Raw genomic sequence first — 16,774 nt, forward strand, 5'->3', positions numbered from 1 at the left:
CCCCGTCTTTCCAAGCTTATAACTCCTCGAAAATATAATTCAAGCCCTAATTTTGTTCAATTAAAGATGCAAGGACCAAGGTTTCATTAAAAAAAAAAAAAAAAAAAAAAAAAAAAACGACGTGGATTTTAAAAAAAAGGTTTTTAACTTCGGACTTTACGGGTAAATTTCTAAAGAAAATTACTTTTTTTTTGCTTTAAATTTGAATATATTATTTATTGATCTTTTATCTTCAGTTTGTGATATATAAAACTTTGCTGGGTAAATTAATTATTTACTTTTTAATAGACATTTCAAAATGGGGGGTGTGAATTAATTCGACCCCCTGTCTCGAAAAATGTTATTCAAACCCTAATTTTTTTCCCATTAAAGGAGCAAGGACCAAGGTTTCATAAAAAAAAACAAAACAAAAAAAAACAACGTGGGTTTTAATAGACATTTCAAAATGGGGGGACGGGCGTGAATTAAAAAAAAAAACAAAACGTGTGTCTAAAATATTATATTCGGTTGGAAAAGGCATAAAATTTCACATTGACCCTTAAAATATTGTAAAGAATCAGTAGAAAAATTTTGATAGATTTTTAAAGTTTAAAAATTGAAAAATACTGAGCTCGTAAAATTCAATTAATTTCATTAGTTTTTTTTTTAAATAAAAAAATAATATTTCTATTACTTTTTATACAACTTTAATAGTTTAGTTTGGAAGTATAATCCATAAAGAAAATAAACAACCCACTTTAAAAAGAGAAATTACGAGTCTTTTTATATTTTATTCGCAGTTTCGTGTTAGGGGTGTCAAAAGTTCCTTAAAAAATTCACGTTGGATACTGAGTGTCTTCAAATATGGATAACTACTTGTTTACGCCAAAAAATAAATGCGATGTTCGTTCTCAGCGTCCCCGAAAACCTCGGAAAATCGACAAATTAAAGGTGAATGCCGAGGGTCGGTAAACTAAAAAAATACCCACTCGATTTTAAGTTTCTTATATATATTAGAAAAACTTTCTCAAAAAAGAAAAAAGAAACACCTACCTATTTCAGATTCGGTCCGGAAATTGCATTTGTCTGGCCCTGTTATGCACTCTTTCTATGTCCCAACTAAAAACCAAAAAAGTGATTCATTCCGTCCTAGTTGTGCACAAGTGTCATCTAAACTTTATAGAAAAAGAATTCGACACAATTAAAGAACGGAATTTTTGGAGACGAGGGACGAAATAATGATTACACCGTGTTACAATTCATTGTTTGTTTATCAGTCAATTGATTTTCCTTTAAATAATTTCGCAATTAAATCGTGTTTTTCATCTTTTAATTTTGATTCTTATGAAGTTGATACACGAAACAGAAATTGTATCAATTTACTAACAAACTGAAAGAAAAAATATTTTGAACACGAAAGAAAAAAATAAAATATTTTCGATTTTTGATTTTCGGATTGAATTTCCTGCAATGGAAGGTAAGATTTTTTTACACTAAAAAAAGAAAAAAAAATGTTCTTCGATGATTTTTTAAACAATCTTCAACATTTAAATAAGTTTATTGTTTTAGTAAACATTTCGATTTCGCCGTACTATATCGCAAAAATATTAAAAATATATTAATCTATGATAAAAATTTAAAAAATCTAAGAATAAATTATTTAATTATAAAAACATTATTCGATTTTAAAAAAATTTTAAACTTCAAACATTTACATTTAAATCGAAAATGTGTTGATTTGATAAAAACTCATGATTTCTGCGAAAACAATGTTTAACATAAAATAATTTAATTCTAAGTTGGTCGTGTCGTTAGATAATATCAGTGCAGAAAAGGAACTTTATGATATCCCCCCCCACACAACAATCTGTCAATCGATTGTTTTGTTATCTGAGTTAAAAAAAAAAAGTACTAGTCTTCAGTTTATAATAAAAATCGGTGCTTCGTTAAGATACAGTCGACAGATCGAATTTTTTAAACATGTCGTTTTAAGTACAAATAAATGTACTTCTTAATTGTCATGTTAGAAAATAGTAATATATCCAAAAATTACGAAAATTTATCGAGTAGAAAATTATTTATAATTCAAAGTAATTTTTACAAAAAATTAGAGGAAATTGCATTTCTCCTAGATATAAATACTTTGATAATTGCGAATATAAGGGACATATTATCTCTTTTTTGTCACCTTAATGGCGAACTTTTATTTATTTATTTAATAAAAACACAATAGCAGTTGTTCTACTCAATGATTTTTGGTAATTTTGGAATATGTTACTATTTTCGACATGACAGTTCAGTTAAATACTGCTGTTTTCCCTTAAAATGACATATTAAAAAAATTGATCTGTCGACTTTATCTTAACAAGCACCTAAAATCCACAAAAAATAGATTATTAAATTTGACATTTAGATTTGAGTTTTAAAAATATTCGTTTTAGTATAACTTATTACCATTCCGAGTTCATTTTTAATTTATTTCCTTAATCACAGTAGGTGTTTGGAGATCCTATTTTAGGATAACAATTTAGATGGCCATTTTTTTTTTTAAGAGCTGATTTTAGGAAAGCATGTCTGCTTCGACTGGTTATAGAAGCAAAATATTTCTGTAGTTTAAGGTGTGCTCTGATCAGGTGTACAGTTTCAATAATATTTATAAGGATTGGCTCCTTTCAATTTGAAAAGCAATCTAACATGTGCGATTAAGTTTCAAGAAATATTTACATTTCGTATTTTCGAGTGTTTGAAGTGAATATTGTTTTAAATTGCTATAAAAATAATTGAATGAATAAAAGCACACCCACACACGCACACACACACACACACACACACACACACACACACACACACACACACACACACACATATATATATAATGTGGAGATTTAGAAGGCTATCACAATGCGAGGAATGAGATATAGTTGGTGTTGATAAGAGAAGACGAAAACAAGTGGCGATTTACAAATCAATAAGTACATAAATATATGTCTATATATGCATATATTTATTCAATTGTATTAAGTATAAATGTCTTACTTGTTGTGTGTGACAATATCCATAATATATTTCAGGAAAAATTCCCCTTTTCAGATGGTGGATGTTACAGTTCTATTCAGAGCATGCCGGGTGGAACGAAAGGAATGGATTAAATTGCTGTGTGGAGTCTCGCAGCAAATTTAAAAAAGAGGGGATTTAGATGTATAGCGTGTTTTAGGTGATTAACATATTGTTGAACTTGTTAGATTTTTTTATTTATTTTTGTTCTTTTCTATATGATCTGTATTTTATTTTGTATTTTCTATTGTATTTTCTATATTTATTTCATTGTCTTTTTTTTCTGCTGCTGCATATTATTTATTTGTTTAATTTATTTACATCGTGGCTTTTTCAGTGGAATGACCTAGTCCATGCAGGTAAAGCATGTAAAACTCACTAGTTGGCATGGGTTGACTGTTGAAGGAGAGGTCGAGAGCGAGGTTGTGAATGAGGAGGCGTGTGTGTGTGAGGGTGGGGTGCTCTTGGCCCGACTGTTAAAGGGTGTATGCAGGATGGGGTGCTCTTGGCCCGACTGTTGGAGGGTGTATGCAGGATGGGGTGCTCTTGGCCCACTGTTGGCGTGTTTGGGTTAGGGGATGGGGTTTTTAGGGGGAGACATTGGTTCGGCTTTTTTTTGGACATTGTTATTTCTCTATTTTATTAAGTGATTATTATTATTATCTTTATTTACTTATTTATTCTTTTGTCCATGTTTGACGGTTAGGAATAGTAGGTTAACGATATTTGTATGTATTGAGAAAACGGCGTCTAATGGCTATCGTAATTTATTTAATTGTTTGTTTGTTTATTTAGTTTAAATAAGTTTACTTATCCTTCTGCCACGAGTGGCCCTTTAAATGCCAGCTTAGTATGTATGAGCATTTGAGTATTGACCCTAGGTTTGTCAGCTTATTAGTTTTCGTTTTTTTTCGTCTTTCTTTAAAATTTTTTATACTATATATATACAAATACACCCACACATACATATACATATATATATACACGTACACATATGCATACACATACTCGCACATACATATACACATGTACATACATATATATCTTCTCTTTACTTTTCATGGGCTTGTGTAGTTGTTGTTACATGTACAACACAGGTACTATTATACACATATACCTACACTTACATATACGCATATACACATACTTACTCGTACATGTACATATACATACACATACGTTCACACGTACTTGTATGCATGCAAATACACACACACACACACACACACTCATACCCGTATATGCATGCATCCTAACCATGCGTGCAAATGTACATACACACACTCACGCATACATGCACATATACACACATATGCACACTTGCACCTGTGCACATGCACTCACCTTTGGTGAGTTATGTTGTTATTATTTGATTACATGTTATTTGTGCTCTTTATTGTGGGATTGCATTTATGTATGTTTAATTGGGTTTGATAGTGTTATTTAGGTTTGGATAGCTGGTTAGCTTAATTCAATTTTTTTTCCTTTTCTTTAAATTGGTTTAGGTTACTTCAATTAACTATTTATTGCTATTTTCTTTTTTTTATTATATCTATGTAGCTATTTTTTTCCTTCGTTCTTTATTTATTTATTTTTATTTTTATTATTTTTTTATTAATTTTTCTTTTTTATTTATTTTTTATCTATATGGGAGGGGGCTTGTAGTAAGACCCTGTCTGGGCTGTAGGTTAGCCAGGTGGTGCATGAGAGGTGTGTAGTGGTATACCTGTTCTAATGGGTTATGGTTGTACGGTGTGGTGGTAAGACTTTGGTGGGAGCTGTGTGTAGTGTTATATGATGAATAATGATCCAAGCTCTAGTCTGTTGTTGAGTTCCGGTCGTAATTTGGATATTAGTAGTGATTCCTTTATGCGGAGATTCCCAATATTGCATTCTGTGGCTAAAATATCGACTTTAATAGATGTATTGGTGTTTCTGCAGGTGTTAAGGTGTTTGTGGAATGACGATGCTTGTGTTTGTGTGTGTTCTTTTATTCTTATATGTAGGGGCCTTGTGGTGCTACCCACGTAGAATTTCCGCAGGCAGAGCATTCTAGTTTGTAGACCACATGTGTTCGGTGGCAGATGGTTGCAGGGTATATGGGGCAATTTGTACGTGTGCATGGCGGTGGGTCCTCATTGTGCTTGGGTTTAGAAAGCTGCTGCCTCAAGGATGGTCCAGAGTGGGCTAGTTGCATATTGAGGCCCTCCCTTCTGATAGCCCTGTGGATAGTCGTTGTGATCTTGTCACTGAGGTGGGGCATTTTGAGGAAGCAGGTATTGGTAGAGAGCTTCTTACATGTTTTTTGGGGTTCCAGAGATGTTTAATGACAGTGTTGGAGTATCTGTTTGTTTCCAGGACCTGGTGGAACTGTTTTGTGAATTCTGTCTTGTCTGCTGGTCTACTGCACTTTTTTTGAATGCGGATGATCTCATTTCTTGCGTATCCGATAATGGCCTTAGTAGGAAGGGCCGACTTATAGTGCACAAATATGCTTCGGCTGGCTGCTTTTCGATAGAATTGTAGTGATGGTCCCCTCGTCTGATATTTTTATGTTGAAATCTAGGAGCGATAGGGATCCATCACCGCTGGGATGTTCGATGGTGAATTCTATGTGTGGGTCGGTATCGGAGAATATGGTGTAGATGTTCTCAGCCTCGGCACATGATGACATGAGGATCAGGATGTCGTCGACATATCTTGAGAGAAATATGACTGAGTTGCATGTGTAGAGGGAGGAACCCATGGACAGTCCTATAATCTATCTGTATGTTTGGTGTTCCGATGAAGTACTCCACTGTCTAAACACTCTCCAACCACAACAACTTAAACAAGGTAAATACGCCTTTAGCCTTGATGAAGTTGCCATCTACACCACAGTACCTGCACACCCAGCAGTAGATTTAATCACTGATTGCATCTCCTCCTGTAACCTACACTACTTCGGCCTCACTCCCTCAGACATCCACAGACTCTTACTTATAATAGTAGATAACACTTCACCTACCTGTTTTTCTGTGGAGTTTTGTCCAACTTCTTGACAATTTTAATTCTGAGGAATAGTTTATTCATTTGGATTTTAGGGTCTGCTATTGAACCCATTTATGTAACGTTTTGATGAACTGTATGCAAAGAAGAAGAGACTTTTTTTTATACTCTTTCTTGGCTGATTTCAAAGTGAATATATGAGAGGATTGAGAAGTATGAGGCATGAACTGGTGGAAAAAGGGGAAGAGGAGGGATGAAGCACAAATTGAATTTTGTGAATTCAAGGTTGTACATTTTTATTCTATTTGAAACACCATTTAAATATATTTTAGCATTTCATAGATTTAATCGTGGCCAAAACAGTTCAATGTTTTTTATATAATGGAAAACATCGAACAATTGTAACCAAACATATTTTAAATAGTGATAATAATACAGCCCTTAGTAGGTCTAATTAATATGTCCAAAACTTTTGAATTTGCAGTATTTGTGTACATTTTGTATGATTAGTTATGATATAAAAATTGGAATAGGATGTGAATTTATTATCTGCCCTCCAATTTATATGAGAAAATTTTAACTGGCAACATTCTCTCATGTTGTTCTAATAGTATTTAAAACATGTGAAGCACAATGCAAGCAATTAAATACGTATCAGCAATACTCAAAATATAAATAAAATAAATTGCTAGCATAAAATAATCCCACAAATTTTGAAGTCCAAAATATCGATTATAATCTGCCATTTAGTAGACAATGCATCACAAGGCGACCATATGGTTAGTTGACACGAAAATGGCACTGTGCATGGACAAGTGTAATCAAAGTGAGACCTGTATTCATTTGCATATGTGCAACCTCGTATGGCATAAAAGATGGTGAATTCTTTTGTGTGGGGAACAAGTAGGTGATGCGTCAACAAAAATATTAATTACAAGCAACTTTGGGATTATGGCTGTAGGAAGATTCTACCTAAAATTCATACCAGAATATGATGGAGCAACCTCTACTGGAAAGTGTGGATCTGATTTGCAAATTTTCAGAAGTGACACGGTTGAGCAAGTAATCATATGATTAGCTGGTGATGCCTTTGCTGAATGCAGATAAGACCAATGAAACACAGGTAAATGATGCGCTATGCAGGACCTTTGTGCTTGACCCATGTGGGCCATTACAAGCAATTTTCGAGATGAATATTATGCTTGGACGAGTCAGATGATAAGTTCTATGCTGTATTGACAAAACTCTCCAGCTTGTCAAGAGGATTCCCCGGCCAGACACTGAAGGATTCATTCAGGTAATGCCACTTGACTGATTTTGAGACACCACATTTTATTTCTATATAAGTGTGGACAAGACGTTGCAGTTATAAAATTTTAATTTAGATCCGAGGGTGAATTTTTTGTGATCTAATGGAAGCAGTGTATAAACATTATAATGTTGTATATATAAATGCTTGATATCTGATTCTTTCTCTTTCGGTATGATTTAAACCATGCAGAAATTCGAAATATAATCCAGCTTAGAATATGTATTAGGTTAGTATAATTTAGAAATTTTGGTGTGGCACACTTGTCGCATATGTTTAGCTGACTTTCACCACATTTAATCATGGTCATCTAACGAAAACAGTATGTAAGCATCATTATGTTGTATGCATAAATGCTTTATCTCAATGGTTCTTTTACTTTCAACATGATTGAAATAAAGCATAAATTCGAGGTACAATTAAGCCTAGAATATGCTATGGTCAACGTCTATCGATTTTGGCTATGTGTCAAGTAAAAAATTGTGGCAGACTTTTATGTGCTTTCGACTAGCCTTTCACCACAGTGTTAGTTACTCATATTTTCTTTCCTGTTCTCTCTCAAGTCAAGTAGATATTTTTACAGTCATCTCTGAACGCATATACCATGCACTGGATAAGGCAGGTGAAGCCAGGGCTATAGCTTTTGATATATCCAAGTCCTTTGACAAAATCTGGCACGAAGGGCTACTAATGGAAATTAAATCTTATGGTATAACTGGACATGTATTTCATATAATTAGATCCTTCTTAGATAGTAATACCATCCAGATTATCTTTTGATGGACGTAAATCCAAGCAGCATAATATTATTGTGGGAGTGCCTCAAGGGTCCATCCTTGGACCACTATTATTCCTGATAAACGACCTCCCTGATAATATTGTGTCCGACATGGATACACCTACTGATGATAAAACACCCTGTAACATGTATAAGGGAAAAATGGATGTACATAAATCTAAGATAATTGCAGAATCCTTATAAAATGATCACCAGGCCATAGTGCAATGGAGTCACAAATGGATTGTAACATTTAATGCTAGTAAGACTAAGCTGCTCTTCTTTAACAAGACGCCTCTCCAACATCGATATTCATGACAATGCCCAACCTGAGAATTCTTCCTTCAAACTCCTTGGACTAACATTCACTAGCAATATGAACTGGAACAAATGCATTAGGGACATTGTGAAGGCTGCTACAACCTCTACAAGGCCAGCATTCGGCCATGCATGGAGTATTGTTGCCACATCTTGGCTAGTGCATCTACCACTAGTCTCTCCCTCTTGCATAGAGTCAACAAAAGAGTTTTCAATCTAATAAATCCTACCTTGTCAACTCCAACCCCTGTCTGATTGCCGCAATGCCATATCTCTATTTCTGTTTTACAAAAATTTTAATAAAATATGCTCTCATGAACTCATTGCACTAATGCCCTCTCGATGTACATATCTGACAAAACCGCTTAGCAACAAAATCTCACCTCTTCACTGTTAATGTTGCTAAATGCCAGAAAGTTTATTCTAATAGTTTCTTCCCTCGAACAACTAAATTTTGGAATTCACTTCCTGCTACCTGCTTCCCTGACTACTTATATGCAGAAGATTGAATGTAATATAAACCAACACCTTATTAATCTTTCCTAGGCCTGGTCCTAAATAGTAGCCCCTTATGTCCAAGTGGCGATATGCCTTGTTATGGGTGAATGTGAATAAAAAACAGAGTAAGAGAAACATTTAACATGACAGTAACAACTGGGACGAATTCAGATACCTGAGTTGACATTTCAGAGATTACAACATTTGACTTCACATTTTTGATCTTGACTTCACCGACTTCCATGGTGTTTTTTTCCTGACTTCTTCACCTAACTTCTTCACCTGACTTCTTCACCTGACTTCTTCACCTAACTTCTTCACCTGACTTCTTCACCTGACTTCTTCACCTGACTTCTTCACCTAACTTCTTCACCTGACTTCTTCACCTAACTTCTTCACCTAACTTCTTCACCTGACTTCTTCACCTGACTTCTTCACCTGACTTCTTCACCTAACTTCTGCTACTGCCCTCCTTTACTCCTTTTTCTTTTCTAACATCCATGCATATATCAAACACATTTCTTTTGATTATGTACTTTTGCACGTCGACAAAGAATCTTATCAGCCAACATCTGTATCATGTATCTAGATGTTATTGTTAATGCACATTCTTTTTTTCTGAAAACATATTTTTTTTTATTCATCTAAAATTCCTTGTTATTGTTTATAGAATGTAGTCAAGTTAAATTCCTAAAATGTCATTTAACCATATTTATTATTGAATTGCATTTAAAAAAAAATCTAATTCAATCTACATTTATTGAGATTGTCGGACTGACTTCCTCATCTTGGTTGTTATAGTCACAACGTTTCCGCCGTTTTGCCCTCCGGCCTTCATCAGGTGTTTTGTATCGAACTGGGTAACCGTTTGTTAGGAGTCTCGAACCCAACCCGTTATTATTATTACGGGATTACCGTGTTCGGACTTCAGCTAGGTTCTGGGACATAGTTGCTGATTCTCTGTTTTGAATGTTACTTATCACTGTCTTCATTCAGGATTGAACTCAGCACCTTTGGGTAACTGTAAACTTTGATACAACGTGTAGGACCACTGGGCCATATGTCGCTAGGACAATTCTTAGTTGGTTTTTGTTAATGTTAAACCTATGTTGCTATTCAAGGTTTTCTCTCTCAATTAGAGGTGTCCAAATTGCATTCAGCTCTATGCTTGGTTTGCTCAGTAGGTTGTTATGTCCGAGCATGTGAGCTGTTTTTTTTAAGTTTTCTCACTTTCCAGTGGGTCTCTCTGTTTATTATTTTTACTTCATCCCATAGGGGGCGATGGTCCCCCCTCTCCATCCAGACATGGTTGGCGATACCCGATCTTTCCGTCTCCCCTTTAGTTACCACTTTATTGTGTTCTTCCACCCTTACTTTAAGGGGGGTGGCATGTTTCACCCTTGTAAACCTTTCTGCAACTGCATGGGATGGAATATATGCAGTTCTTGGTCTGTATGGGTGATGGGAGTTGAAGTTAACTTATTGTCTGGTGAAGGTAGGCTTGCGATATACAGATGTCTTAAACCTATGCTCTTTGCGTGATATGAGTATATCAAGGAAGACCAGTTGGTTATCTTTTTCTTTCTCCATTGTGAACTGTACTGATGGTCTTATTGAGTTCACATGGTCTAGGAGAGCCTGGATGTCTTCCTGATGGGGCCAGAGTATGGAGGTTTCATCAACGTATCAGTACAAACCAAAGGGTAAGCCTAGATGTGGTTAGCCTGTTCACTAAAGTCCCAACTAGTGAGGCACTAGCAGTAATTCAAGACAAACTAGCTGCGGACCTCTCCATAGAAGAGCGCACATGTGTACCATTGCCAAACTTAATGGAAATGCTGACATTCTGCATAGAAACAACCTACTTCAGAATGGGTACTGGCCTATATCGACAAGAGGAGGGGCTAGCTATGGGCTCGCCATTATCACCAGTGATGGCGAACATATACATGGAATACTTCAAAGACATGGCCTTAGGTTCAGCTCCTCTAAAACCAACCATGTGGCTAAGATACGTTGATGACACCTTCATACTCTGACACCATCAGAAAGACATCCAGGCTCTCCTAGACCATGTGAACTCAATAAGACCATCGATACAGTTCACAATGGAGAAAGAAAAAGATAACCAACTGGCCTTCCTTGATATACTCATATCACGCACAGAGCATGGGTTTAAGACATCCGTATATCGCAAGCCTACCTTCACCAGACAATAACTTCAACTCCCATCACCCATACAGTATCAAACATGGAATGACACGCTGCCTACAACATCGAGCAGAGACAATAAGTAGCGACACCATTACATACCACCAAGAAATGGTCAGGTTGAAGAACACCCTCCATCGTAACAACTACCTGATAGCATACTATCCACCAGATGTGTTAATAGTATAAGCGAGGAAAATGAAACCCAAAAACCACCAATGGTCTGCCTACCACATACGAGGCATCTCCGAAAAGATTCAGAGAATATGTGCCCCCTCCAACATCAGGACGGTATTCAAGCGCGAGTCAACACTCAGATGACATCTGGTACGAGTGAAGCCCTGCATGGAGGAGAACATGACTAAGAACTGCATATATTCCATCCCATGCAGTTGCAGAAAGGTTTACAAGGGTGAAACAAAAACCAACTAAGAACTGTCCTAGTGACATATAGCCGAGTGGCCTAGACGTTGTATCAAAGTTTACAGTTACCCAAAGGTGCTGAGTTCAATCCTGAACGAAGGCAGTGAAAAGTAACATTCAAAACAGAGAATCAGCAACTATGTCCCAGAGCCTAGCTGGAGTCCGAACACGGTAATCCCGTAATAATAATAACGGGTTGGGTTCGAGACTCCTAACAAACAGTTACCCAGTTCAATACAAAACACCTGATGAAGGCCAGAGAGCAAAACGGCCGAAACGTTGTGACTATAACAACCAAGATGAGGAAGTCCGTCCGACAATCTCAATAAATGAAAACCCCCCATCTCAAAAATACAGACAATTCAATCTACATTGTTATAATAATATTTTTTTAGCTCAGATAATTCAGTGATACTTTGAGTGTGCTAGTATGCTAGAATATTTCACAAACATCTGTATCGAGTGGTCCTCTCTTAAGTAAGATAATTAGTTTTTCGAATTTGTCTCTTATGATTTTCAAGAGTTAATTGATCTAGAATTTGTGAGTTCAATCCAATAATATTGATAATAATAAGCAAATCGAATGTGAATGCATATGCTACAAAATAAAATTTAATTTATTTTTTTCAGATGTTCCTGCTTGAAGGCCTTTGCTGAATTTAAATTGATGATTATTTCATTGAGATGTACTATGGATAAAATTTTAATTTATGGGGAAGTTATCAGTGGTATCTTTTGCAGGAAAACTTTTTTTTCTGGATCTTACTATTCAACAAATATTGTATAATAATGGATAGATGCACGCACACCTTTAAGATAATCTGTGTAGTTGTAAAATATATACAAGAAATCACAACTTTCCAAATGCATGCGATCACAAAAACGTTAAAAAACACATTACTGTGCTGCATTTTGCTGTTTTCGTTACAATACAATAAAATTAATTAATAAACTTTTGGTAAATACCTCACTTTTATAAAGTGTACCTACACTATGTGAAAGCAATATTCTTGTGGCGTTTATCTATTTATCACCTGTTTTGTGATTGTGGAGAAGTTATACATGTTGAAGATTTTTTGATAAACATGTGCATATTTTTCAAAGAATTCACAATCTACCAAACGCATGCGGTACCACATGGCTGTGAAGAACATGGCTCTTCTTTTACATTTGAAAAATGCTTGATAATAAAATGAAATTCATTCAAAATCATTGAAAGATATGAGGATTCACGTCAGATAAAATATGTGGCAATTAGTACAGCACACAAGAATTGCAGACTAAAAGTAAATCCTTGAGAAATGCAAGATTTGTAAATAATTTTCCAGAATCAAGCAAAGCATGCAGGTACAGAATGAAGACAAACGATATTGTTGTCAAGTCTGTGAATATTCCTCATCTCGGAAATCAAATCTCGTTAGTCATCTGAGAATACATTCTGGGGAAAAACCATTTTCTTGTGAAATATGTGAATATTCTTGTTCTCAGAAAGCAAGTTTAGGAAAACATATGAGAACTCACACTGGGGAAAAACCATATTCTTGTAAAATATGTGATTTTTCTTGTTCTCATAAATCAAATTTAACAATACATATGCAAACACACAGTGGAGAAAAGCAATTTTCTTGTAACATATGTGGACATTATTGTTCTCAAAAATCAAATTTAATGACGCATATGAAAATTCATACCGGAGAAAAACCATATTCTTGTAAATTATGTAAGTATTCTTCCTCTCATAAATCAAGTTTAATAACACATATGAGAACGCACAGTGGTGACAAGCCATATTCTTGTAAAATATGTGAATATTCTTGTACTGTTAAATCAAGCTTAGTGATGCATATGAAAACTCACAGTGGGGAAAAACCATATTCTTGTAAAATATGTGAATATTCTTGTTCTCAGTCATCAAATTTAGTGATGCATATGAGAATTCACACTGGGGAAAAGCCATATTCTTGTAAAATATGTGGCTATTCTTGTTCTGTAAAATCAAGTTTAGTTCCACATATGAGAATTCACAGTGGGGAGAAACCATTTTTATGTAGCGTATGCGATTCTGCATTTATAACAAATTCTCATCTTAAAAGACATATGCTGACACACACTTAAATGAAACACCAAGGTTTTATGTATGACATGAAAAGAAACTGGAATCTTAAGAAGATCACTATCATTCCAGTTATTATAGAAATAACTTGACTCATAGAAAAGAATTTGAAAGTTTACCTGGAAATATACCTGGTGAATCAGGTGCAAGAGAGATTAAGACAATTGCACTTAAAGGGACAGTCAGAATGTTAAAAAAAGGTCTCACAGTTGGAATATCTGAGTTCGCAGATGAATATTTGACATCCAGTAGAATGCTCCATCCAAAGTTTGAACAAACTGATAAGAAAAATAGCAAAGTGAAAAACTACCTGGAAAATATACTTGTGAACCAAGTACGAGACAGATACAAACACTTGCATTTAAAAGAACAGTTAGAATTTTAAAAAGATCTCTCCGTTAGAATATATGAGATAGTAAATACCTGGCATCTGGTAGGATGCCCCAGCTAGAAGAAAACAAGAAAATTAGAAAAAGAGAGTACATTTAAATGGCGCTTAGAATTCTAAACAAATTTCTCAGTTGGAATATGTAAGGTATATAGTAAGATGCCTCATCCTCACTAAAAATAACAAAAAAGAAAATTAAGATGTAGATATGTATGTGTATCTTCTTTTTCTCAGAAATTGAAATTTGTGAAATATTTGGAAACTCACACTCCATATGAATAACTGAGTGTAATAATAATAATAATAATAATCTGAGTTTTAATAACAAATGGGAAAAAGAAACATTTTAGGATCACAATTTTCTTAAGGACATGGTTAGAATTCTAAAGATTTCTCAGTTGGAATTCATAAAAATAGCTGGTTAATATCTGGCAAAAAAAAAACAATAGCAGAAATTTGAAAAGAACGAGATCGGAAAAAACATACTTTTGTAAATATTGATGTTTCTTTTCTCAGTGAAACATTTGACTACTTACTAGAAATAATCCTTGAATGTCTTTGCTCTCCTCGTATGTAGTTTGTTAGCCCAACCTGAGATGAGCATAATTTGCTAAATAAAATGCACATTTGAACTAATTATTCAAATTAACATTTTATTCGAAATATAAGGAAGGTGCCTATTGATTTTCGAGAACTAATGGAATAAAAAGGAAAAAGGAGAACCTTTTTAGATTCTCATTTTCAATGTAATTTAAAGGCAAACATTACTGATTGTTTAAATGCCAACTAGACACTTTACTTAATACTTAAGAAAGTGACAGTTTAAACACCCCTATTTTTTAAACACTTATTTTCTAAACACCCTAACTTTTCCAAACGCCCCTATTTTTCTAAACACTCATTTTCTAAAAACATTAACATTTCTACAAACCCCTATTTTTCTAAATATTTATTTTCTGATCACCCTGACTTTTCTAAATACCCCTATTTTTCTAAACACTCATTAACTAAGAGGCCTAACTTTTCTATACACCTCTATTTTTCTCAATATTTATTTTCTAATAAGCCTTAGTTTTCTATATACCCTTATTTTTCTAAGCACTAATTTTCTAAAAACCCTAACTTTTCTACACACCCCTATGTTTCTAAACATTTTCTAAACACCTTAACTTTTCTAAACACCCTTATTTTTCAATACTTATTTTCTAAATAGCCATATTATTCTAAACATCCCTATTTTTGTAAACACTTATTTTCTAAAGAACCTTATTTTTTTAAACATCCATATTTTCCTAAACATTTATTTTCTAAATACACTATTTTTCTAAAAACTTATTACTTATACACCTCGATTTTTCTAATCACTTATTTTCTCAAACTATCAAAATAATTGCATTAAGTTTTACTAATTAAGCTATAAACATATTTGGAAATAAACTTTAAATTACTCTGTGATAAAGGATTGCAGCGCTGATAATGGTCTTTTTTTTACTGCAGTTTCATGTGGGTTTCATTGATATTCTCTACAACAATTGTAATATCAGCCTCATTTGTTGCTTAAAACATTTTTTGAACTTTTGTTTTCTTCATTTTTAATTAGTTTTTACAACTATTTTTAATTTAAAGAATTGGTTAAAATTAAGGTTTGATATTTAATTATTTCATCCGTTTCAGTCCTGTTCTTTTATAAATTTAAGATTAAAAGTTAGGGATAAATAATCGATTTATATCAGCTGATGTTTCAGGCGTGGGTGAATTTTTATTTTCTTAATTGTTCAAGTCCTACTAATGTTTAGAATTGTTTGAAATAAAGTGATATTACTCTGTGATGCAATATTAAAGCATTGTGTTGGTACGGGTTTAGGTTCTTCCAAGTCCCAAAACTACCGACCAGCTTTAATAATTACTAAACGTACAACAAGTATAAATAAGAATTTATTAACAAACATGAAAACATGACAACACTGCAATTCAGAACATTAAGGTAAAAAGATTACTCACTTCAATAGTGGGGTTTACGGGAGGAGTGAGAACTGTATTCTAGAGTTGTACTCTGCCTGTCCAACATTGTCTTTTAGGAGAAGAACTTTTTGCGTCCGTGCCTCATGTGTACGGACTCTCCTCTTCTTTTCTCAAGGGACCCCACTCCTTACCCTACACCGGTAATCCGGTGCTCTTATTTATTCTCCTACAATTGCAATGCTGTGTGATGTTTTTTTTTCTAACGCTATTTCTCTACAGCAATTGTAATATCTTACTGATAACAGCCTCATTTGATACTTAAGATGTTTTTGAATGTTTTGCTTTCTTCAATTTAAATTAACTATTTTCAGTTGAATAAACTAAATATGTAATATATATGGCACAATCACGTTGACACACCAGTTCTCATCAGATTACCAAAGTTAAGTAACGATGAGCCTGGTCACTACCAGATGGTTGACCATTTGGGAAGGCTAGGCACTGTATGTACTGCACTAGGAGTGTCAGAATTCGCCATAAAAAAGAGTGATTAAATAGATTCCCTATCTTTCGAAGCTTATAACAATATGAATAATGTAATTTATACCCTAATTTGTTTTTCAATAAAGGGAGCAAAGACCAAACTTTAAAATAATAAAAGGTTTTATCGAAAAAATATACAATATTTCTTTTTAAATTGGTTTTCTTTAAGAAAGATTTCACAACATTCAACAAATTTTAACTTAATCTAAA

General features: G+C 34.1%; 1 long non-coding RNA gene across 1 annotated transcript; it reads left to right on the forward strand.

Annotated features, from left to right (window-relative positions):
- Positions 1–202: 202 nt before the first annotated feature.
- Positions 203–15,305, forward strand: LOC145252750 (uncharacterized). Its single transcript, XR_013863667.1, has 2 exons — positions 203–1,456; positions 12,189–15,305. It is a non-coding gene; the product is annotated as an uncharacterized LOC145252750 (long non-coding RNA).
- Positions 15,306–16,774: the final 1,469 nt, after the last annotated feature.

Source organism: Euprymna scolopes, chromosome 3 (genome assembly GCF_053919585.1).
Source record: "Euprymna scolopes isolate OS-2025 chromosome 3, ASM5391958v1, whole genome shotgun sequence".
Taxonomy (NCBI): domain Eukaryota; kingdom Metazoa; phylum Mollusca; class Cephalopoda; order Sepiida; family Sepiolidae; genus Euprymna; species Euprymna scolopes.